The following is a 24,321-nucleotide window of genomic DNA, read 5'->3' on the forward strand; positions in this document are numbered from 1 at the left end:
CGCCGTCCCTTCCCCGGGCCGAGTACCCAGGCACCGGGCTCCCGCCTCAGGGCGGGCGGCCACACCGACACCCCCGCACGGACCGCCGCGCGCCCGGCTGCCACACACCCCAACACCCTCGCGGGCACTCGCGCGAACGCTGACGTGCGCACACACACACACACGCGCGCCCACACTCACACGCACAGGTGTGAGCGAGCTGCGCCTGGACGGCGGCGACTCTCCCGGACCACTAGCACACCCCGGACTTAGGCACCTTCCTCAGACGCCACCAGCCACCGGCCAGCCCGAGAAAGCCGAGGACGCGGAAGGCGGCGGGCCCGCAAGACGTCGGTCAGGCCAGGCTCCGGCCGCTTCTCCAGTCCCTCTGGTCTCGGCGCCTGGCGCTCTCCGTGGTCCTAACCGAGCGGGGCGGGCTCCACCTCAAGCTCCGCCCCTCGCCGTGGGAGGCAGGCCCCGCCCCAAGCTGGCCGGCACCTGCCCCCTCCCGTCCTGGCCGCTCGAGGTGGAGAAGAGGCGGGGCTCGGTGACGTAAGAGGGCGGGAGCAGCCTCTCCGCCAATCCTACGCTCCGTAGGGCCGAGTGCTGTGGTTTCGAGGCGCGGAAGGAATTTGGAGATAGGCCGAAAGAAAAGCCAATGAAAGGGGGAGGGGACAATTTAGAAAAGTAGGTTGGGTATATGATTGACAGCGATATTGGCCAGTACACCCAGGCAGGATGCTTTGAGGGTCTGTAATTGCCGCTACCTGTTGAAGGACATAAGTGTGGGTCAATAGAATGCCAACATGCGTGTGCACTAGTGTGCCTGGAGCCTGAGGACTGTAGGAAGGATTACCTGTAGGAAGGGTGTCTTGTGCAAGTGTTTTACAGTTTTTCACCTCTGTGAATTTCTTCCCGCTCTCCAGGTGCATCTATTGGGCTCCCTTTTCTGTCCAGCTATCTGCAGTCAACTGGTATTGGTAATTAACCCCTACTAAACAGTTATCTTTGCCATAGCTTATTGAATTTCAATAGAGTTCTGCAATATAAAGCCTTCCAGGTCCTAAGAATAGAATACTCACCTTGTCCACCATGTGAACTTACTCCTTGCTTTCCATCTTTACATACACAGAGATGCGTAATTTTTTAAAGAAGCAGTTTTCTCAGTAAGCTGTGTCAACACATTTTAAGCTTTTTCTGTGAGTCACAATGATCGTTTTGGAAAATGTACTATTGCATGTAGGGAAATAAAACACTGCATCAAAAGGAGAAGACGTGCTTTTAGAACCTTGAATTGCTATAATTGAACTAGGGAAATTTTGGACCTAGATTTGTTCGTTTGTTAAAAGGAAAGACAGCTCAGGAACTGCGACTGTGGTATATAAGAACAGAATTCATCAGTAACCAATCCAAATGCTTATTGTCTTATATATTATTACAGACCGATAATGAACCCGGCCCTTCTTCCTTCTGAGTCACCCTCACCCCCCTTCACCCCCCCCTCCCGGCAACTCAGTTAAAGGAGACTGGAGAATTGAAATGAGACTATAAATTGCCCAAGCGTGTAGCAAAGAAATAGTGGAGATGGAATAGAGTTCAGTTTTTCACACCTCCAGCTCAATGCTCACACTCTCATTCTGAATTTTTTTCTGTACTTAATGTCTTTTTTATTCATTTCTCTGACATCCTATACTTTCCTTGAATGTAGACATGGACTCATATATTTCTCCTAGCTTGTTTATAACCCGGTGTAATATTTCACTTGTAATAAGCTCTTAAAAGAGTTTTGGACAGTTGAGTCATTAAATAGTTACTAAATAAAGATTTATGAGATGGTACCCAATTACAGTGCAGGAGGGATTAAAAAATACCATGTTTTGTGTATCCATGTCTGATATCAACTAGAGCTGAGTAGAGTTCCACATTCTATATTGGATTCCTAACAACTTGTACCCAGCTAGAGATGACTCTGGTAATGAGTAGTTTCAACCACTCTGCTGTAAACAGAAAGAATCCCTCACAAAGAGGTATTACCTGGGTAGAATTTTTAAATAGACCATGACTTCTTTCCAAAGAAAAACAGTCTAAGCTTAATCCTTGGAGCAAAATCATCTAACCATTAAAGAAATATATTAGAAGGATCCTTTAAGGATGTTTATTGAAAATATCATTTTAAGGGGTTGTGATCTTATTTAAGACAATAAAGAAATCGATAAAAGTAATTTTTCTATCCCTCTACCCCAAAACAATCCAATAATGGCAAAAAGTGTGAATATATGTTGCACTTCACAAAGACAATTGACCTCATTTGGAGAAAACTAAGACAGATTTTTTTAAAAAAATTATCAGCTAAGACAGATTTAAAAAAATTATCAGCACCAACATGCCAAATTCAGTGTACTATGAATTTTTATAAATATCCCTTTTAACTTGATCTTTATTATAATTGTATGACATAAATATTGACTCCGCTTTACAGATGAGGAAATTTGAATCTCAGGAATATTGAAGCTGTAGGAAGTATATGTGTGTTGTATTGCTTTGACTACTATAACAAAATAGTAGTTTAAACTAGAATTACATTTTTCTTACAATTTGTTTTTGTATTTTTTCTTTTTTATTGTGACAATACTGTTCAGAGGTTTTTCTTACAATTTTGAAGACTATTAGTTCAATATCAAGACATCCACATGTTTAGCCAGTCACCAGCAGTTCATATTTGTAAAATTCTAGCTACTTGAGGAAGCTGAGATCTCAAGAATCATGGTTCAAAGCCAGCAAGGGCAGAAATCTGCTAGTCGCATTCCTAAAAATAACCAGCAAAAATGCAGATCTGGAGATGTAGCTCAAGAATCATAGTGCTTGTAAGACCCTGAGTTCCAACCCCAGCTCTTCCTCCCCCTCAAAAAATATTTGACAGATTTAGGTTTTTCTTGAGACCTTTCTCAATGGCTTACAGAAGATTACCTTCTCTCTCTGACCTCTCTTGGTCTTTGACCATATACCCAGTTTCTCTGTGTCCCAATTTCCTTCTCATTAAATACAAGTCTGACTGTATTAAGGCCCATATTAATGGCCTTGTTTTAACCAAATTATCTCTTTAAAAATCCTATCTCTGAATATAATTGTTTCTCAGGTGAAGGCCAGGGGTTCAAAATATGAATTTGGAGGAATATAATTAAACCCATAACAATGATATCATCAAATCCAACATTTTAGCAGCTTATTTATTATGAGTTAAGGCTATATAAAAATGTTTACATTTGAGCCGGGCGCTGGTGGCTCACGCCTGTAATCCTAGCTACTCAGGAGGCTGAGATCTGAGGATCGCGGTTCAAAGCCAGCCCGGGCAGGAGAGACCGTGAAACTCCTATCTCAATAAACCACCAGAAAACCGGAAGTGGCGCTGTAGCTCAAGTGGTAGAGCCCTCGCCTTGAGCTGAAGAGCTGAAGGACAGCGCCCAGGCCCAGAGTTCAAGCCCCACGGCCGACCAAAAAAAAAAAAAAAAAATGTTTACATTTAATTTCTCATTTAATCTTCACAACAACCCATTTATGGTAGCTTTTTATAACTCCTTTTTATGGATGATAAAATTGAAGCAAAGAAAGGTTAAGTAATAAGCCCAATAGCATATGTCTAGTGGATTATTGAAAAGAGAATTTGGAACCATATCAATCTTATCCCAAATCTCTTTCCTCATGGTGGTTTTCTTTTGAGAAGACAAAGATTTCTTCCATTATATAGACGTTCAATATTAGAAAAGTTATGACCAAACTGAAGTATCAGAGTAAAATAAAACCAAAGTAAAGCAGAAAATATCTGATGAGTTTGCTAAGTAGAACTTAAAAGACATCTGAGAGTTGAAGACAATGAGAACAAAAAAAAAAAAAATAAAGGACTTTGGGGAGAGCAAGCTAATCAGAGATTCTCATCTCACAGGAAATATCAGTATAACTTGAATTATATTAACAGAGACACAGGGGAGTATCCTACTAAAATAGAAGTAAATCAGTTATTCAATAACTAATTAAGACATCGGAAGGCAATGCTAATCTACTCAGAGAGACTGGACTGTCAGTAAATATCAGAACAGCTGGAGAGAATGTGGGTGGGGCGAGAATGATGATGAAAGATTTCCCATAAAGCAAGACTACCAACTGTTTCCATTAATGAATGGGAACATCTCCAATCCACTTGCTGAGAGATACTGAGTTTGAGATGTGGCAACATATCACCAATCTTATTCCTTAATCAAAGTATGGCCATCATCCTTCCATTTGCTGGCCTAGAGGTTAGAATTTTATTAAGAGAGGAGAGTTGGAAACCCAAGCCCCACCTATATCCTTTATACAAAAGCTTTAAAGATTATTAATTAGTTTTCTTTTCTAAATCTTCATCTGATATTTTTCTGACTCCATTACACATCCATCAGAGGGGTACTCATGGGTCAGTTCTTTATCATATGGCGAAATAGCAGCCAGCATTAAAAACCTTCATTCAGCATAGTCCAAGTCCACAAAAGGAACCACAGGACAAATTAATTACATAATGTCATAGCTCTCATGGGTTTCAGATAAGCAGGTTAAGGATCATTCGGATAAAACCAAACATACAAACTATGGCTCAGCATGCAATCAATAGAATTGCAAACAGAGTCATGACCCTCATGCCTTCTAGGACAAAACTCAAATATTTGTTATTAAACATGCAATTAAAATCAGTTCCTTGTGTGTATTCTAATATAAGTTTCCCTTTACTCGTCCATTGCATTGTAATGTGGTAAGAGGTAGGATTTGGTGTTGGAAGAGATCTAAGCATCGGCCTCTAAGCCTCAATTTTTCTTTGCATATAAAAACAAATATAGGCAATCACACACACACAAAAGATACAAGATTAAGCATTAAAAATACTTTGTACAGCTGTGCACTGATGGCTCACACTTCTAATCCTAGCTCCTCAGGAGATTGAGAACTGGAGGATGGCAGTGCAGGGATAGCCCAGGCAGGAAAGTCTCACTAGACTTCATCTCCAAAATAAGCAGCAAAAGGCAGAAAAGGGGGAGTGGCCCAAGTGGTAGAGTGCCAGCTAAGAAGTACAAGGCCCTGAGTATAAATGCCTCTACTGCCAGAAAAAAAAATTGTAAAATACAATTATCACTGTTATTATTTGACTTTGCTTGAAGGAGTTTGTAAGAATTGGCTTTGAGCTTCCATTTATTTTCTCTTTTCTATTAATATGTTTCTTGCATCATGGATTAACTGTGGCTAAATTAAAGAAGAAAAACAGGCCTTGGATTTCTTAACTTGAAAGTTCTTTCTAATCCCAAATTCTGTCTCTGATTTGTTTAGTCAAAGTTCACTATACTTTCTTTCTAACCACTACAAAGCCTCATTGAAAAGGTAATTTAAATGGTACACACAGAGGCATTTATCAAAGAAGATGCCTATGATAAGTGAAAAGAAGAAAATTTCTCAAAATTATCCTTCTACCAAGTAGAGAGTATCCAGTATTTGCTGGACATTTTAATATAATTGAAACATTCTGTTGTGAACATTCCCCATTACATTAAATATTCTTCAGACACATCAATTTGAATGTCAATGTATTCATTCAATCATATGGATATTTCACTAATTAATTCTTACCATATTCTTGGCTATTTTATTTCTAACCAAAGTTTAACTTATCATAAATTAAGCTTACTATTACATCTAAAATGTATAGAATACTTTTTAAATTTTTTTATTTTTATTATAAATGCGATGTACAGAAGGTTACAGTCACACAAGTCAGGTAAAGAGTACATTTCTTTTTAGACAATGTCACCTCTTCCCTTGCTCTTTCCCAGTTTTTTACTCCCTTCCCACCCACAAGTTGTATAGTTCACGTTCAACAGAGTTATGGAATATTCTTATACAAAATATTTGACAAAGTTTCAGTTTTAAGCATTATTACGAAATCAGGACAATGTATTCTCATACTTAATTCTAAATTTTATTTTTAAAAGTTTCACATTTTTGTATCCTGATTGAAAGCTTAAGTCTGGAGAGCAGATAGTAGAATTCATTTTTGTGAAATGAAATCTCATACCACCTACATATTTAGATTTAGATGTTGAATAACATCTAAATAAAGTGATAAATACGTATGCATAATCAATTACACAGAACATTAACATGTGACATAATAAAGCATGACTGCTTATTGTTTCAATTTAGTGGAAACAAATATAAAAGTTTTCCATACTTTTAAGTTAGAAATAGTAACCCAGGGGCTGGGAAGGTGGCTCAGTGGTAGAGCACTTGCCTTGCATGCCTGAGGCCCTGGGTTTGATTCCTCAGCACCATATGAGCAAAAAGAAAAAAGCCAGAAGTGGCGGAGTGGCTCAAGTGGTAGAGCACTAGCCTTGAGCTGAAGAGCTGAGGGACAGTGCCCAGGCCCAGAGTTCAGGCCCCATGACCGGACCCTCCCCCCCAAAAAAAGAAATAGTAACTCATATGTTCAACTTCTTTATCTAAAAACATGACAGCATAAACTTCTATTGTTGTTGTTGTTGTTATTATTGCCAGTCATGGATCTTGAACTCGGGGCCTGGGTATTGTTCCTGAGCAATTTTGCTCAAGGCTATCACTACCATTTTGAACCATAGGATCACTTTCAATTTTCTGGAGATTCATTAGAGATGAGAATCTCACAGACTTTCCTACCTGGGCTGGCTTTGAACTATGATCCTCAAATCTCAGCCTCCTAAGTAGCTAGGATTACAGGTATGAGCCAGTGGCACCTGGCCTCCATTCAATTTTGTTAGAAAATTAAAAAGATAATATTGTTGTATGTGATTTGAGATGGAAATGAATAAAAATAGGAACAGGGACAGGTTAAAAGGTTGAAAAAAAGGATACCTACATCTATAGATGGAGAATTTCATAGGAAAACAAAAAAGTAAAGGAATATGAGAAACTTTTAAAATCTGTTTGAATTTTTGCAGTTATAGACAAAGTAAGTGGATTTGGAAATTTAGACTGAAGTTGTAAGTAAGATTCAGACAATAGACCATAGGGTTTTTGTATGTGTGTTTGTTTTTTGCTAGTTCTGGAGCTTGAGCATTTTTGCTTAAGGCTAGCTCCCTACTGCTTAAGCCACAGCTCCACTTCTGCCTTTTTGGTACTTAATTTGAGATAAGAGTCTCACTGACCTTCCTGTGCTACTGGCTTTGAGCCATGATCCTCAGATCCCAGCCTCCATAGTAGCTAAGATAACTGGAATGAGCCACCAGCACCTGTAGATGATACATTCTTTAACCTTGAATTAAATGATAGAAACTACAAAGAAGGACATTTTTGCTTTGGTTTAGAATACAGAGGCAGGTGAAAACAATCCTTTTTAGCCTCAGCCTTTGATAGTTTCTGACGCTTTAATATACTATGACTCATGAAGATTGCACCAGTTTAAGTATGGATAAATTATCTTTTTAGTGATGGTAATAACAAATTTAGTAATACTATTATCAAATTAAGTTTTCATGATGTTAATAAAAGGTTAGAATGTTAAAAAATTCTAAATATATGTATTAATTTGTATATCGGCTAAAATAGACAAGGAGAGCTTTAGAATATAAGCTAGGACATCAGCAACAAGACTTTTGCCATAAACAAAAATGACTCTGTGCCTGCCCCAATGCAAACTGTAAGGCAAGAAAACCCTTTGAATGGGTCCTCTCCAGACATACAGTATAAACTTTCTGTTCTAATCAGCTCCTCTTATATTTTGGGCTGACTGAACATTGTTCTCTTAACCTTTGGCCAAGCTGAAGAACTTTATAAATATTTTTTTCATTAACAGCCAGAGTGATTTATCGGTTTTTCTCTCTCTAGCTCTCCTCAGTTAGAAAAACATTTTATTTTTCAGTTTCATTTCTTCCTCCCATTATTCCCATATCTCTACTGCCTTGAACTATAGTCTTCCTCTAATGCAAGTTTGCATAAATATTCAAATGTGTTGATGTCTAGTGACCTTTGATGATGGAAATCAAGCATCTTGAATTTTCTGCAATCATTCAAGTGGCAAAATCTATAGGGGACAGGGGCGTATGATAGAATAGTGTGTGTGTGTGTGTGTGTGTGTGTGTATACCCATGCACGCTGCTCCTGGGGCTTGAACTTGGAGCCTGGGCACTGTCTGTAAGCTTTTTTCCTCAAAGCTGGCACTGTACCACTTGAACCTCAGCTGCACTTCCAGCTTTTTGGTGATTTATTAGAGATAAGAGTTTCACAGACTTTCCTGCTGGGACTAGCTTTAAACCATGATCCTCAGATCTCAGCCTTCTGTGTAGCTAGGATTAATAATTTTTAGAAACAGAACTCTGATTCAAACAAACCCATGTTTGTCACATACTTATTCAGTGTTTGATACTGGGCAAGTTACTTCTGTGTAATTTAATTTTCTTGTTTATTAACAGAATATAAAAATCACCAACCTTATTGCATTGCAAAGATTAATGAGATAATCCTTTCTGGCTGGCATATACAAACCATTCATAAATATAGGAACTGTAAGAAAAAAATTGTTACCACCCAATATTAAATAACTTAGGAGGTGTATTTCCTGCTCTCCTAGGTGTGTGTTCCAGATCAATCCTCTAGTGTCTCAAAAACCTTACCCCATCTTGTTAATTTTTTCACTATCTATACCTTTGCATTTTTCCTTTCTGATTTTTCCCTTAGCTATATCATTCATCTTAAAACAAATGATATATTTGTACTCTCATATCTCTTTTCAGCTTCTGTTGGATCTCTCTTCTCCCCTTTATACCAAATGTCTCCATGTTATTTAAATTTTCTCAATTCTTCTAATTCACACTAATTTTTTCCCCATTCTCATCATTATATAATGCAAATGCTCTTACTAAGGTTACTAGTATCCAATGGGTTTAAATCCAGTGGACCTGGAGGCCTGGCTTAAGTGAGTGGTAGAAAAAAAACAATGAGAGGGCAAGGCATTGAGCTCAAGTCCCAGTACTGGGATGGGGGTGGGGAGGAGAGAGAACAAAGAGAGAAAGAGAGAGACAGAGAGAGAATGAGGGAGGGAGAGAGAGGGAGAAACAGACAGACAGATACTGATCAATCAATGCATAGATAAATGAAACACCTGGGTATTTTTCAATTTCTTTTTTTTTCAGTTTCTTTCATATCAGATTTTTCAAAGGTGTTCAACAAATTGACAATATCTATTTTTCAAGGAATTCTTTCTCTTGGCTTTTCTGCTTCACCCTGCTGGTTGTCTTACTCATCTGAACAGCCTTTATCTGGATTCTCCTCTCTATAACTCTACAAATGAAGTTAAGACTATGTGGGACTTTTATTTATGGATATTTTTGGCCTTAAATTCAACCATAGCTTACAAAGTCAGGATAAATGCTTATAATTTTGTATATAGAGAATTTAAGCAGGTTCCTAGTGATTTTAAATTGTCATACTGATAAGCAAAGATAGACATAGATGCAATTTTAAACAACTGGAAAAATGTAATTATATGGAAGAAGGTAGGAACGAAGTAGGACATTAGGACTATTAGAAGGCTGCTTCAGGAGTTTGTTCTAGATCCTCTTTCTTTACATTTTACATTCTAATTCCTAAATCTTATAATCCATCTAGTCCTATGGCTTTAAATGACATCCAAAGGTTAATGACCAACAAACTGATAACTCTTAACCCTGATCTCTGAGCTCTGATCTATATAATAAATGTTCTTAATATCTCTATTTGGAGGTTTCTCAAAAATCTCAAAAACTCTGCCCTAGGAGTCTGAACGACTCATACTCGTCATTTTGGTGATTGGTATTTCAATCAACAAGATTGCTCCTTATTAACAACACAGCAATTATTCTTGATCCCTTTCCCTTTCCCTCAACTGGTGACATTCAACCTAAGACCAACTCTCATTTGTTCAATTGTATATCCCATACTTCTCTTTAAGTGTTGAACATTGGAGGAAAAGAATACATTCACTCTGAATCTCATAGAATAAGCTATTAAAAATAGGAATGCTTGAAGATTGAAGCTAAAAAGGTAGTTGATACATTATGTAATATTTAGATTAAATGATGGCTTTGAAATGATAATCTACCCAGCCTTCTAACAGTCTTAATGTCCTACTTTGTTCCTACCTTCTTCCATATAATTGCATTTTTCCAGTTGTATAAAATTGCATCTATGTCTATCTTTGCTTATCAGTATGACAGTTTAAAATCACTAAGAACCTGCTCAACTTCTCTATATTCAACATTATAAGCATTTATCCTGACTTTATAAGCTACGGTTGATTTTAAGGAGAAAAATATCCATAAAAAGTTCTACATAGTCATAAGTGAGCTTTAGATAATTTTTCACCCTATCATAGAAATAGTGAAGCTAAAAAAAAAAGAGAAATAGTGAAGCTATAATGAAGGAATGATTTTTTTCCTTTTGCTTTATTGAGTGAGAAGGAAGAACTGGAAGAGTCAGCAGCATTGTACAAGTCTTCATTTTGGTCCAATAAGAAAAATTAGCAATTTCCTCAGTATATCATTTTATAAATCATTTTTATTTCTTCTTTAAAAATATCCTGGGGTGAGATGAAAATTCACTGCTTTAGAATGTGGTTTTGAGTATCAGATAGAAATAAACAGAAGCCAAGTATTCTTGTCACTTTGGCATTTAGATTTTTTTAATTCAATAAAAAGCAAGCCTGGCTCCTGAGTGTAAGGAGAGCTTCTAGCAGTAAGAGTCAATCAATCAAGAAGGGCATTTGTGGGTAGGAATTGTGAAAAATTGCCAGCCTGACCTTGAAAAAAGAGAAGTATTTGACACTAGAAGCGATGACACTAATTTCCCACTAATTTTCTCTTCTACATATTTAACTTTAAATTTCTGTCCCCTATCACCTGCTTTCATACCCTTATATCCACTATTAACATCATAATGTATATTAAAGAACCCTTACAACTGGTTAGGAAACTTCTTCTAGCAGACTAAAATCATTTTGACTCAGTGATGCTGTGTGTAATGTGATCTAGTAAAACCATGACATATGCACTGAAAAGCAGTCAGTATAGAAGAGTAGTTCACCCAAACTCACAGCAACTAGAAACACAATATTAGCAAGAGCATCCTGATTTGCATAACTTGACAGAATCTGTGTCCTTGCATGAGTGTTTTAGAATCTATATATGTGCATTGAGGTAGGCAGATAAAAAAATGATAGGATCTCAAGGTTGGGAAAGATACCAAGAGTGCCTATTCCAGTGCATTGTTTAATGTTTAGATCATTTCAACAACATCTGTTCTAAGTGGTTATACAACACACACCTGAATACTACTCTTAGGTCTTAACTTCTGTAAAAGAAAAAAACCTCTTAAAATGGGCTAAGTAATTGATCAATAATATTTAATATGTGCTAATAAATACAAAGAATCATTAAATAAATGACAGGCCATATAAAAACAATGAAAAGAATGTAAATGGCTTGACTGATCAGAGGAAGACATAGGAAGGAGAAAGTTTTGGATGAAGGATAGATCAGAAAACAGTTTTGGATCTGTTAAAATGAATCTCCTGTCAGGGAACAGTTGGATATTGAAGTCAAACATTCAAAGCAGAAAGCCAAGGTATATGTATTAAAACTACATACATTGGTGAGTCACTAGTATTTAAATGCATGATATTTGATTAGAACACCAAAGGAGTAAGTAGAGATAGAAAAGAGTAAAAAGACTAAGCCCTAAGGCATCCCAATATAAAGTGAGTAATAGCCAGAAAGAGAATGAAAAGGAGCAGTCAATGAGGTAGTTGCAAAACCAATCGAGTGTGCACTGCATGTCAAGTGAAGGGAGATAGTGCTCAACTATGTCAAATGCTGCTGAAAGTCTAATAAGACAAGGGCTTGAGGTTATGGGTTATACTGACAGGCATGATTATGGTGCAGAGGCAAGGGTAAAACCTGATTTGCAGCATGTTCTCGAAAGAACAGAAAGAAGACTGCAGATCTAGTGTACAACCATCTTTCTCCTAGGATTTTGTATAAAGGAAAGAGAAACTGCATGTGAACTGCAAGGAAAGGGTTGTTTTATTGTTTTGTCTTTTGAGAAAGAAAATAAAAACCAGCATGTTTGTTTACTACTGAGGAAAATCCATTAGAAAGGGAGCAATCAATGGTGCATAAACAATATGGAGAATACTTGGAGGGCATCTTGGAGGGAAAACATAACTTGGGGTCTGGCTTTATCTAACAGTACTTAAGGGTTTTTCTTCAAGAACAGGAAGGGAGTCAGAGTATACGAACATAAGTGTATTAGGGTTACTTCTATTTTTTTGTTTTAGAAAAAGAGAGAAAGATGATCAGTTAATAGTGAAGATGAGGGAAAAAGTTTTGGATGCTGAAGAAGAAAAGGGGGAAAAACCAATTAAGTCTAACAGAGTAGGAACATAATTGCTAGGTAGAATTAAGGGCCCACTCAAGGTTAATGATCATGAATATAAAGTGAGACCAGTTGGCAGGGTTCTGAGCTTTGCTCCAGTCGTGTCAACTACACAACTAGAGGCATATAATTGGCATAATATTTGTATTCAATGAGTATTGAAGATAAGTAATATATTGAGTGAGGAGAGGCTGAGGGCATAGAAAAGGACATTAGTATGATGATTAAATCAAGAATCCCAGCTAAAAACAAAGAGGATGAAAGCATGAGTAATTAGATGAGATATCCAATAGATAGATATTTTATTGCTCCTGGTGAATCCAAAGGATTGTTGGAATTGAGGTAGTGAGTAAATGAATTGAAAAGATTTGAGGAAGTAGTTGTCAGATTGGAAAGCTTGAAACTGAGAGTATACAGGGTTCCATTAATATCACAGTATATATAAGGTGTGATCTATAGTGTCCCTGAGGGAAAAGTGGAAGACAAGGTCACTGGAAGAGAGAAAAGAGGGAAATAAATGGAAATATCATAGATTAAATACCATCTATGTATATAGAGAAACCCACAAGTCAAGACAACTGTATTATTGGAGCGTGACGGAAATGAGGAGGAGTGATCTTTTGGGGGTCAGCATAGGACTGAAAAAAGGAGTAGTGGGTGGATTAAGACATCTGATGGAATAAAAAATCAAATCTTGGAAAGGAGATGGATTGGAGGTGGTTTTGCATATTTTTCCAAAACATTTGTTTTTATCTCCAGCTTATCTTGATATATGTGTCTCAACACATATTTATTTTTTGTTTAGATTGAGTTATAGAATAAAAGAAGTTAAAGACAAAGTTCTGAGTAGGGTGCCAGTGGCTCATGCTTGCAATCCTAGCTACTTAGGAGGCTGAGATCTGAGGATCACAGTTCAAGGCCAGCCCAGGGAAGGAAAGTCTGTGAGACTCTTATTTCTGATAAACTACTAAAAAAAAAAAAAAAGCTGAAAGTGGAGCTGTGACTCAAGTGGTGGAGTGCTAACCTTGAGCAAAAGAAGTTCAGGAACAGCACCAAGGCCCCTATTGTTTATTATTGTTTATTAAGCTATAGCTTAATAATTTCAGTGCTATGTCCATACACGCCTGACCTTACTGAAAATTTGGTTGTTTTTTTTTTTGTGTGTGTTGGTTTTTTTTTTTTTTTTTTTTTGTGGGTCATGGGTCTTGAGCTCTGGACCTGGGCACTGTCCCTCAGCTCTTCAGCTCAAGGCTAGCACTCTACCACTTGAGCCACAGTGCCACTTCCGATTTTCTGGTGGTTATTTGGAGATAAGAGTCTTACACACTTTCTTGCCTGGGCTGGCTTTGAACAGCGATCCTCAGATCTCGGCCTCCTGTGCAGCTAGGATTACAGGTGTGAGCCACTGGTGCCAGTCTGAATTTATTTCATTTTAATAAATGCAATGTCTCTCATACTAAGTTATATAATTGCTGATAGTCCCTATACTCCTAGAATTCTGTAAGCTCTTCTCAAAGCTTCTCAGTAATAAGAATTATTCTAATCTTTCATTTAATGTTAATATTAGTCTTTAAAAATCAATGCAACTATATTCAATATAATTTTGAAAACCTTGTATGACTGATAACTGCTACATCATTTCTGTTGCTGGGGTCTGTATTTATTCTTGCATTGGTGCCAAGCAATATTAGTTTGTCAAAAAAATTAAAGACAGAGGCTGTCTTAATACTTAAATGATGTATATACACCAAAAGCAGGCCAAATGACATCACTCCATAAGTGATGATTCTGCAGTGTTTCAAATAAAGAAAAGACGTGGGTGACCTGAATCATCACATGGCATGTGGTGGAATTGGAAGATCAAATTAATGGAAGCCAGGATCACATCCACACTGTTAAACAATGGTTTTCTTTCATCCTCACAATATTAACTGTAAGTAATGTGAAATTAATAGGATACATTTAAAATATGGGGTAATTTACACACAGTTTGTCAACCTTCTTTTTTTTTATTACATTACTCAAGTCAAAGAAATTCCAGACTTTTTCATTATCCTTATATTTGTAGTCTAACAACTCTGATTTTTGAAATATGAGAGAAAAATATCCTATATGTGCGAACCCTTAAAACTGCATACTGACAACTAGAAATAACGATGCATTTTTCTACATCCTCTGAACTCAGTCTTCTATTAGTAATAAGAGGCCTCCAATCTTTTATCCCAACCAAATCTGAAGCGCTTAATATAACCAAAGTTTATATCAACCTCATACTATGTCTGATGTAGTATAGCAGAGGAGCTCTGTTCAATATAGTGCCTCAGATAGTCACACTAATAGATTTTCTAATCACAGAAAAGTAGCAAATTGTATACTGACTTTTAAGATTTCCACCTAGAAAGGCAGCATAGCACAGCCCAAACACATTTTATTGGCTAGCAAAAATCACATGGCCATACTTAACTTCAAGAAGGACACTGGAGAGTAGTCATACCACATAGTTGGCAAGATTAAAAGGATTTTGATCGATAATACCATTTATTGTCCATATGTCTGAAATCTCACGGTTTATCACATTGTCCAGTTTAGAATTAATATTTTCATGTCAGTTAGACTTTGTTTTTTGGGGGGAAAACACAAAAACAAACTCGAGCTAATTTAAACAATAAAAGGAATTCATTAAAAGAACACTGAAAAACCGCATTTAGAAAGATCAACCATCAGAGTAGTTCTGGATATCTCTCTATATATAATCCAGACTTAAGTGAATGGCCTAATTAAGGTGTCCCCATCAGGGTAAACAAAATCCACACAACTTCAGTAATTCTGATGCTTATGCAGGGAGAATTGATTGGCTCTTGAGTTACACGTATATGTGTAACTAAGGAACATCAGTCCAGTAGATATTCCCACTTACATGGGTGAAAAGGTAACTTCCAAAAGAAAAATCAATGTTGTTATATAACAAAGGAAAGAGGGACAATGTGTAGCCAAAATGAAATCTTGTTTCTCTTTCGAGTATTTGAACTTCATTAGACCATCTCTTGGCATCTCTTTCATTCTTGATTTCCTAGAAGTCTACTGTTCTCATTATCAAACATTAGAATGAGAAAAAAAGATCCTGCTGCCCACAAAGATCTTGCTTTAGGACATGTTCCATAGCTAAAGTCTTTCAACATTTTAGCCATTGTTTTATGCAGTCATGATCTCCAAAGAGGCTTAACACTAAGCAGTTATTGTTAAAATCAATTCAATTTATGAGATTATATGGCTATAATTTGCCAGAGCAAGACCTTGTAGGAAAGAAACAAAGAATCATGAGGACATTTTTTTTAAGTTGCTTGTCTTACTGGAGGCCAGTGGCTCATGCCTGTAATCCTAACTACTCAGGAAACTGAGATCTGGTGATCATAGTTCAAAGTCAGCCCTGGCAGGAAAGTCTATGAGACTCCTATCTCAAATTAACCATGCAAAAAAGCCAGAAGTGGAGCTGTGGCTCAACTGGTAGAACACTAGCCTTGAACATAAAAAGCTCAGGGACAACATTCAGGCCCTGAGTTCAAACCCCAGGACCAACACAAAAAGGCTGTAGTTTGGAAACTTCTTGGACAATGATGACTTAGCTAGGGGTTGGAAATATGGCTTTAGAAAGAAGTCATGGACATCCTTAAATATGAGTACTGTGATTTGAGAAAGAAACACATTTATCCAATGAAGAGTATGATCACAAAATGCTTTTTCTCATTTCACACTTGCAGCATCTGACCTTTGAAATTTGGCTACTATTGAGTGCTTCATAAGTACCACCTGTTTTTCCTACTTTGGAGAGTCAGTTATAAATAAAATGAGTTATTAATATTTGGCAATGCAGCTTTAAACACTGAATAGAAAGTTTTGCTGACTACTCTGCTGAGTCCTTGAAGACAGATGGACCAAGCATGTGTGCATCATTTGAAAAGGCAGCAATTTTCAAGGGAGAGACAAAATCTCATTTGGTCCACCCCAGTATCCCTCCAAACCCCAGCCACAAACACACCGTTTCTGCAGGCTGAGTTCTTGAAATTGCAGAGAGGCCCCTGCACACATAAGGAAGAGATAACAGCATGTATGTGGGGTTACTTTGAATGTTGTATTTTTATTTATTTAATCTCTTTAAAAAAGAGATTGATGTCAAAGTGTCACTGGATAACACAAGTGTCACTTGTATTATTAAGTTCTTTATAATAAAAAAATCTCTAAGTACAATATTTCACTGGGCACAAATTACTCAATCCATACTCAGTATTTACTGTTAGACCAGGAGTGACTTATCAGTTGGTAGAATGGTCCAAATGCAGAAACAATATACAAAAAAAATTTTTAAGGGCTTCCAGGCTATCTTGTTCATAAATTGCCATTTCAATTCTTTAAATGAATTCCTACTGTACTGAGAGCTGACAAAGATTCCAAACTCCCATCAAACTTATAGACAAGAGCTTAGAGGTTAGTCGAAAAACTGACAAATAATCTAAATTTCAAAACATTCAAGATGAAACTAAGCAAACATTGATATAACTATATTCATACCTTAAGCTGAGAGCTAGTCAATTTTCTTTTTTAGGAAGGAATGTCAGATAGTCAACCTTATAGTTTAAGTGTTCATTTTTAGAACAATCTTAGAAAGTATATAGAATATCACTACAGTATAATAGATTGAGCTACCTATTTGCTAGAGGTTACTCTGCAGGGAAAGCTACGACTATATACGGTTTCAAGAAACTGGGTTAAAACCTAAACCTAATCTTATCAGTATTGTGACTAAAGACTAAAATGCTCCAAGGATTCCACAATGAAGCCTTGGAATATTTTCCACAATGGTATCATAATGAAATCAAAGGATTATGACATGGACTACACATCCAGTTTAATCTGGAGTTTACCTGCCACTCCAGCTCATGCTAATATGTTCTAGCTACCTGGGCCTCCTTTAGTTTTTTTCCCCAATATCCTAAACTTCTTACTTTGGGTTCTTGGCAGATTAATGGTACCTTTCACTCTTCCTCTATTTAAGTGGCTAACTTCTATGTTTTTCAAACCCCAAATTAGCCTAATTTAATCTTCTCTAACTTACTAAGTTAAGCCGCTTTAATGCACTTTTATTTTTCACCTGCCCTGGGGCTTGAACTCTGGGCCTAGGCACTGTCCCTGAGGTTCTTTGTGCTCAAGACTAACGCTTTACCAATTGAGCCACAGAGCCACTTCTGGCTTTTTCTGAGTAGTTTATTGGACATAAGAATCTCAAGGCATTTACTGCCAGGGTTGGCTTTGAACCATGATCCTCAGAGCTCAGCCTCCTGAGTGGCTAGGATTACAGGAGTAAGCCACCAGCACCCAGCTAGTACCCAGATATTACACATTTTTATTTGTACTGTACCTCTGTAGGAACAACAACAGGGTGATAACTGATTATTGGTGTGATCAGCTGCTTGATATTTGTCACATTTACTGGACTGCAGATTTCAAGACGTCAGTCTTGTGGCCATCTTCTTTATTTATTTTGTATCTCAAAACCATACTCCATGCCTGATATATATTAGATGCTCAACAAATACTAGTGAATCTCAGTACTGCAGTTTAGGACTCTCAATTTTAATTCAGTATTAATTCCTCCTATCCCAAATCAAAAGATAATAGGGTGAACTATGTCACAGCTAATGAACAATAATTTATAATAATGACACAGGAAAAACATTCTAAACATTCAGAAAGATTGCTTCTAAAAGTTTACTTGCACATATATTTTGAAGTGCAGAATATGTTCTTTAGTTGTATTTGAAGTTTTAGGTGAATTTTGAACCGTCAAAAACCATGCTTCAGTCAGGTATAGTATGGCTCAGTCTTAGTTACTTGGAAGACAGAGATCAGGGAATCTTGGTTCAAAGTTATTCCTGGGGAAAATAAAAGTTTCACAATCTTGACCAATGACTGCCTTTGGTAGCATACACCTGTCATATCAGCTATGAGAGAAGCACACTGGCTTGGTGTTGTTAAGGGGAAGTGCAGTGTACCATGCATGTCATCTGAGCAATGCAGGGAAGCACACAGTTTACTATGGCCCAGGTATATAAAGTGAGGCCATGTTACAAAAATAAACAGCACACAAAGTGGCTGTAGGTATAGCTCAAGTGGTAGCATGCCTGTCTAGCAAGTGTGAGGTGGCATATTTATTCAGTACTGTTTTGACTGCATATAACCCCATTTATAAGGTTATTTCTATATAAAAAGGTATTCTTAATTCTGTGTAAAGATTTCAAGTCTCTTATCCTGTGTCAGCAGTTTTTCCCTTGACACTGCCCCTTCCAACGGATAAGGCAGAGGAACCAACAGAAGAAGTGTGCCAAGGAAGTCAGCTATTAGAATTAATTCACACTGCAGTTCTCATGTGCCCTGCAAAAGAAGGGCCAATAGCAGAGGTGTCCCCTATAGTAAGTGTGATGTATGGTGGATGTCTGTAATGCAGAGAACATACTCCAGAATTACTAGTTATTTGTAAATCACATGTTCATAGGTCAACTGGTTAAGACATTAAACCTACCGTAATAATTAGATTCCTGTTGAAGCCAGAGAAAAGTTATTTGTATAATTTATGTAAAGCCAGAAGATATATACCTACTGTCCAGACAACAACTTGGTAGTAGTTGGAATTCTTGTGTGTGTCTGCCTGGGAAGACACATAAAGTCTCTTTTTCTTAGATGCTGACAGCTAAAGACTAACAATTTCTTTACTTTCTCCCTCTACCTTTTAAATATTCCCTATTAGTCAACTGGGTGCTTCTGTCATTGCAGCTTTCCCTCTCAATGTAACTTCCAAGATTCAAGTTTAGACTTCTTCATCACATTTTTAGATTGACTTAAGATGAGATGCTGGGAATGCAGATATCTTAATCTCCAACAACATTTCTATAAATCATTTTAAATTTGTATTTAAAATGTATCTCCTCTGTGGAATTGTTTTGCAAATAATTCTACCTAGTATGTGTGCATTTTTATCCCTTACTCTTCAATTCAAAGCTACAGTTAATGTGGGGAGTCTTTTGTATCCTCTTCCCATGTTTCTTCCTCCTCCTCGGCCTCCTTCTCCTATTTCTTCCTTCTTCTTCCTCTTTTTTTTTTTTTTTGCCAGTCATGGGTCTTGAACTCTGGACCTGGGCGCTGTCCCTGAGCTCTTCAACTCAAGGTGAGCGCTCTACCACTTGAGCCACAATGCCACTTCTCCTCTTTTGTTTTTGTGCTGGTACCAAGGCTTGAACTCAGAGTCTTGTCATCTCATTCAGCTTTTTCTATCACAGCTGGCCCTCTATTACTTCAACCATAACTCCAGTCCAGTTTTTTCACTGGTTAATTGAAGATAGAGTTTTTTTTCTGCCCAGCTTGGCTTTGAACTGTGATCCTCCAGGACTCAGTCTCCTGAGTAGCTAGGATTACAAATGTGAGCCATCAACAGTTAGCTCATTTATTTTTTGTCTTATTTTCCAGTCATTACCATAAATCTAAACAAGAGGAGAGGCTAGAGGTTGTTAGGTAGGTCTTCAGGTGGTAGCAATTGGACTGAAATGGGAACTAGGGGACTTCTCTTAAAGTGATTGTGCAGTGAACCCAGTTTTGCCCTGTGCTTATTTAAGAATGGCTTCAGAATGGGTTTAGCTCTAATTAATTTTTTGATTTACCTCTTTTGATAATATTGATATGGATAAAGAAAAAGGTCTATCTACCATAAGAAGCAGCAGCAAACCTATGATGATAATAAAATGGTAACTGGCATTGGTCTTAATCTCAAGTAGAAAAAAAGGGAATATAGAAATACAGTGAAATGGAGAGTATTCATCTGAAAGAGGCAGCTGCTGCCTGATTCGAGTGGATTATTGCCATGTAGAAATGTGGGCATGGTGTTATCAGTGTTTCAATTTTTTCAAAGAAGCCAGAAATCTAGACTTTTAAGTGAGCTCTCCTGGTTTATTTTTAAACTTGTGCTTTGGGTGACTTTACAAGACATTATGGCATGCATTTTTTCAGCAGACATTGATATCCGTTCTATCTTCACTGACTCACTTGGTGGGAACAAGAAGTCCACATGCCAATGCAAATAGAGAAGGGGGAATAGGTACAGGAAATGGAGTAGGGGAGACATTCTGCACTCACCAAAGATAATAAGTTTTGATGCCCTATTTGTTACCCCAGTATGTACTTTCCATCAGACTGAATTCTTTATATGTAAGAAACATGCCTGATAGTAAGAAATGTACCATTTTAAAAGGGGAAAAAAGCAGAGGAGAAGAAGGAATATTGGGATGTAGAACTATAATATATCTAGTAAAAGCTAATTTTTTTTAAAGAACTGATGCTGGTTATTAGCAAAAAATACAGATAAATTACAATGTATGACAAATCACAGATTTCAAGATACTGCTTACCTGCAATGCAGTTGAGAAAGTTACCAAAAGGCTTTAATTATATGGTGGTTGGTGTTTCTTTTTTTCTTTAACAATGGATGGAAAGTATGTGAATATTCATCATAAATTGTTATACATCGGAACTATTTTGTAAGTACATTTTGAAAGAACAAACATTGGGCCTCTGTCAGACTTGTGAATGTTGGTTTTTCTGACAAGTAATTGCATTTTCTTTACAAGGCCAAAAAAGACAAAAGAGTTTTAGGCATTTATTCCTGCACTAAAAATCTCTCAGTCTCTGACAGAAAAGGACAGAAGTCTGTGAGCTGGAAAGTATATCTTACATTGGCAGGAACATCTAGGGGCTATCAAAGTGTGCCAGCTAATAGCACTGTCATGATTCCAGCAATCAGACCCTAGATTTCTGTTTGCTCCCTCAATCTAGCCAAGGAATATTGGGATATAGCAGTGTTTATAGAATGACATTGCTCAAGGAGTCTGATGTGATATCTAGAAGGAAATAATTAAGAGGGATTAGTAATTTCTGAGTAAGACTAGATACCATACTAAGTGTATGAATTACTATCATCATCTTGACAAGTAACATTCATATGACATTTAACAGTATGCAAAACTATTTCAGACATTATCTTACCTCTGTCTCCTTTCTTGGAAGGAACAAAAAGAAAGCATTCTTACAGTCTCTGTGCAGTTGAGGAAACTGATGACCAAAGTGGCTTTCCCAAGGTCAAAGAGTATTAAGATCAGATTGGTAATGACAAAAATATGATGATTGAGTAAAATATAGAGATAGATATGATATAATATATAGATATATAGATCATATATATAGATCACACTTGCTTTATCCATTCGTTTATTCAATGGCATCTGGGCTGTCTCCATAACTTGACTATGGTGAATAGTGTGGCAATAAACAGCATATGCAAGTGTCTTTATTGTATCCTGAATTATAATCTTTTGGATAAATGCTCAAGGCTGATAGTGCTGGATCATAGGGTAATTCAGAATACTAATCTCAAACCTAGGTTTTCTGATTGTAAACATGTGTTCTTTTTTTTATTGTCCCTGGGTCAGCTCAATGGTTCAGCCAGACCAACTTCTAATACTGAATCAGCCTTTGAGGAGGGAGTTCCAAAATGCATGTCAAACAAAAAAATAAGATTAGCCAAATATCTGTAATTGCCATAAATATGTCCCCATGGATATTCAACACGGTATTATCAAAAGTTTCTGTACAATTATCTATGTATGGCTCAAAACTCAGGGTCTAAACACTGTTCTTTAGCTTTTTCATTCTAAGCTGGTGCTCTACCATTTGAACCAAGGCTGTACCTAGCTTTTTGGTGGTTAATTGGAGATAAGAGTCTTATAAACTTTCCCTCCAAGGCCAGCTTTGAACCATGATCCTCAGATCTCACCTCCTGAGTAGCTAGGCTTACAGGTGTGAGTTATTAGCACTTGGCTCCCAATCCTGTTCTTAATCACAATAATTTTTTTTTAACTCATGTGAGAATAATATCTTTCTCAGTCTCATTTGATATGATGTCTATGTCCTAATAACTATGCTGTTGCCCATAAGACACTTCTTAAATACACAGGACTTTTTTTTAAAATTTAATTTTATTTTATTTGTGAACATACTGTACAGAAGGGTTACAATTACATGGGCAGGATAATGCGTACATTTCTTACCAAGAATTGTAGCCTCCTCCTTTGTTTACCCTTCACATCCCTTCCCAGCCTCCCCCCTCCCCCCCCCAAATCCCAATCCACCGACATTGTAAAGCTCGTTTTGGGCATGACTTCTCATGTACTTCTCATTGTTGCAACAGGTCCACCTGTATCCTTAAACAACTGGTTTTTCCCCATCTCCTCCACAAGTTATACTGACATCAAATATAGAGAAAGCAGGGGTTATACTGTGGGGGAGGGACATACAAAGCAACAAAGAGATAATCTTATAAATGCGTTAGAAACACATGCATGAAAGAAAAAACATTAAAATACACATCTAATGGTTCATTTTCCTGACATCACATTATCTGACCTTTTCCGCTTGACTCATACATATACTAGATATTACAAATAAGGGAAACCATGGGACCTATGTTTCTTTGGGCCTGGCTTACTTCACTTAATATAATTTTTTCCAAGTTTTTCCATTTCCTAACAAATGGGGCAATGTCATTCTTTCTGATGGAGGCATAGAATTCCATTGTGTATATATACCACATTTTCTTGATCCATTCATCTACTGAGGGGCATCTGGGTTGGTTCCAGATCTTAGCTATGGTAAATAATGCTGCAATAAACATAGTTGTGCTGATAGCTTTAGTGTGGTCTTGTTTGTAAACATTTGGGAATTCACAGGACTTTTTAAAAAGTTATTTGGCAACAGTATTTCTTAATGAAATGTTTGTAATCATTGTTTCCATTTTAATAATTCTACCATTACTCCTAATACCCAAATGCATAGTAGGTCTTATACTGCACCAACCAGTAAAAGTAAGCCTTGGAATTTGGTGGGGGTTTTGTTTGTTCATTTTTGTTTCTTTTCTTTTTATGCTGGCACTAGGGCTTGAACTCAGGATGCTTGGCTTTTTCACTGCTGGCCCTTTACCACTAAAACCACAACTCTAGCCTAGATCCATGGTCTTTTCTATCTGGGCTGGTTTTGAACTATGATTCTCAGATCTCAGCCTCCTGAATAGTTAGGATTACAACATGAACCACCAGTTCTCAAGTCTCTGGTGTGAATTTTAAATATGTTTTAATATGTTTTCTACTCTTCTTTGCCTGATGTTTAAAAAAATAACTACCAAAGTTGAATAAAATAGAGGCTCTTTTTTCTCATATTATGGGTATCCATGAGATAAAAATGAATATGCACTGATATCAGTTCAACCGTTCAATCATGCCAAAGAAGTAAAACCTTCCAGTTTTCCTGCTCTTTCATGCAGAATGTTGGATTATCCTTGGATTTATTGCCTCATTGTGGCAAAATAAGTACTAAAGCTCTGGACTCAAAGTAAAAAAGAAGAGGAAAGAGAAGAAAGAAGGAGAAAACAGTGCCACAGCAATTCCCCTTTTTATCACAAAAACAGAACGAAGTTTCCCTACAAACTCCATCTTAGGTGTCATTGCATAGAACTGGATCACATGACTACACCAAGCTACCAAAAGATTACAGAAAGAAAGGTGTCATGACTGACTGATCAAATTCATTGATCCTGGAAATTCATTGATCTGGAAGTAAGACAGGCTTTTGTAGGAAAGAAGAAGCAAGGAAATGACTTGGGGAAGACAACTATCTGTATTTTGACTTAAATATCCATCTGAATATCCATCCATACTGCATTCCTTCAAAAACAGGTGAACTTAATAGACTGTTATAAATAATGAAATATGGAATGATAGTCCATTATAAATACCA

General features: G+C 37.1%; 1 protein-coding gene across 4 annotated transcripts in view; it reads right to left on the reverse strand.

Annotated features, from left to right (window-relative positions):
- Positions 1 to 398, reverse strand: part of Stxbp5l (syntaxin binding protein 5-like) — a 176,711-nt gene extending 176,313 nt beyond the window's left edge. For all 4 annotated transcript variants that reach the window (XM_013019354.1, XM_013019353.1, XM_013019356.1 and 1 more), the window contains exon 1: positions 257 to 398. The gene's annotated coding sequence lies outside the window, so the exon portion shown is untranslated. The remainder of the gene's footprint in view (positions 1 to 256) is intronic.
- Positions 399 to 24,321: the final 23,923 nt, after the last annotated feature.

The sequence above is a fragment of the Dipodomys ordii genome, unplaced genomic scaffold (genome assembly GCF_000151885.1).
Source record: "Dipodomys ordii isolate 6190 unplaced genomic scaffold, Dord_2.0 Scaffold45, whole genome shotgun sequence".
Classification (NCBI taxonomy): Eukaryota; Metazoa; Chordata; class Mammalia; order Rodentia; family Heteromyidae; genus Dipodomys; species Dipodomys ordii.